Source organism: Rhipicephalus microplus, chromosome 1 (assembly GCF_043290135.1).
Source record: "Rhipicephalus microplus isolate Deutch F79 chromosome 1, USDA_Rmic, whole genome shotgun sequence".
Lineage (NCBI taxonomy): Eukaryota > Metazoa > Arthropoda > Arachnida > Ixodida > Ixodidae > Rhipicephalus > Rhipicephalus microplus.
Window position 1 is genome coordinate 129,747,913 of NC_134700.1, and position 2,150 is coordinate 129,750,062.

At 39.1% G+C, this 2,150-nt stretch overlaps 1 non-coding gene across 1 annotated transcript; it reads right to left on the bottom strand.

The window, feature by feature from the left end:
- Positions 1-537: 537 nt before the first annotated feature.
- Positions 538-727, bottom strand: LOC119178840 (U6atac minor spliceosomal RNA). The gene has a single exon (XR_005110797.2). It is a non-coding gene; the product is annotated as a U6atac minor spliceosomal RNA (small nuclear RNA).
- Between the last annotated feature and the right edge of the window lie 1,423 nt (positions 728-2,150).

Genomic DNA, 2,150 nt, shown 5'->3' on the forward strand with positions numbered 1-2,150 from the left:
AACAGTTACTACCATTGCTGTTATTACCAGCATTTGGTAACTGTTACTACCCTAGCCGTTACCATCCATGTGTAGTAACTTTTAATGGTTTCAAGAAAAAAAGTAATCGATACTACCCTGCTCACTGATAATGGCATATTACTTCACCACTGCTAATGTTGGCCAATCAAGGTCGCATTACTACACAACCGCGGGTAATGAAACGTGGTGTGCCATGAAAGTGATGAATACATACACCTGACATGTTCAATATTTTTATTTTTTTCTTTATTGCCTTTTTGACTACAGGTAATCACCAGCAGACGTGTTTCATGTGTGATAACGCATCAAACAAAGATGATGATACATCAATACAGTCGGTAGTCTTATACACATCTCGCACTTTCATAACAGCTTCCACAAAACACTCATTAACGGATAGGACTCTTACATCACAGTGTCTGTACGATAGCATACTACGCCAAACCGAATGAAGACCAAGTAAAAATACAACGTCCAAGTTTCGCACAGAACTATCGCATGGCAAAAAAAAACGGATTAAAAATGTGGCTAAGTGCCGCGAAGTAAGCGGCTCTGCCTTAACCGAATGTGTGTTGAGGCCCAGGGGCCATTTTGTCACGTGCACAATTGTACACGCCGTAAAATTTTGTCAGGTGCACAATTGTACACGCCGTGTCGCAAAGGGTTATCAAGGGGAGTGTAAACCGTTTCTCATTTTATACACTACATTTAAGCATGCATGATGAGGTAAGCGTGGGGTATATATAGCCCCTACTCTCAGGTGCATGTCTGGCACAGGGAAGCATTAGTGTTTCAGGAAGAATTATAACAAATGTAAATTCATAGCCCTATTTATTTATTTTTATTCAACCATACTGTAGGCCTTCTTCAGACCCATACAGGAACCGGGCATACATCATCACAGGTAACGAAAAAGATACAAAGTTCAGGAAATACAATATTTTGAGGGACGATACGCACAACAGCGAAACACTTACAATAGCCGGTGCAACAATACAATAGCGATGCTCTTCCCATACACGAGAAGACGAGAAAAAAAGAACAAATAATAATAAAAACCACTAACTACGCATGAAACACAATATATATGTACAAAGATTACAATGCACTACTGCAAAACACGTTTTTCGTTATCGCAACAACAAGAACAGCAAAATATAACTATACTGGCTCAGTTAACTGCCCCACAAAAAAAAATTCATCAATATTTGTAATATTAACAGCTCCACCTGGTAGCGCGTTCCGAGCGGTGACAGTGCGAGGGAAAAACGAATATTTAAACATATTGCTGCGGGCACTGAAGGGACGTATAAATTTATACTATACTATCTGTTTACGTGTGCTTGGGGTCGTAGCGGAAAACTTTCTAGGAGTCGTACTTATAAACAATTATATATCATAATTATTTATTATAAAAGGGTCACAAAAAGGCATGTACGGGGGCCGAAACAAGGTACCGAACTCATTCTCAGTGCATTTGAATGCTTCACACGTCTAATATATCAGCGGTTAAGAGGTAATAATCGTTCCTGGGGTTTGACGCGCCAAAACAATAGTATTTGGACACACACCACAGTGGAATAATTCTGACCATACACGGGACTGATTGTGACCGTCTGGTTATATTGATTCACCGGTCTTGTTAAATTGCTGTAATTTACTAAGCTTTTTGTAATTGTCTATTACAACGCGTGTATAACTTTCTTATGGTTCGCTAACTTGTGCTTCTCCGTTTCGACAATATCAGAATGACGTTAACATATCTCGGTTGCGTAATTTAAAATAATGTGTATTTTCTCGATCAATGAATACATTCTGCGTCATTTTTACGTTTAATGATGATACGTCGAGATGATCGATTCCTTTTATAAACTATCAGAATCGGAATCGCACATTATTTTCAGCAAGATAGTCAACAGCTGGGCAAAAAAAGGTTGTAACGGGGCAAGAAAGGTAGTAACGGCTGCAGTTACTACCTCTTTCTTTCCAGAACTAACTATTTTCTAACGTAGGTAGTAAACTGGTCGCAAAAACCTAGTAATGGTTGCAACTAGTAACGGTTTACTAACGTAAGTAGATAAAGGGTAGCAAAAAGGGTAGTAACGGTCCAAGAAAGGTAGTGACCCCTG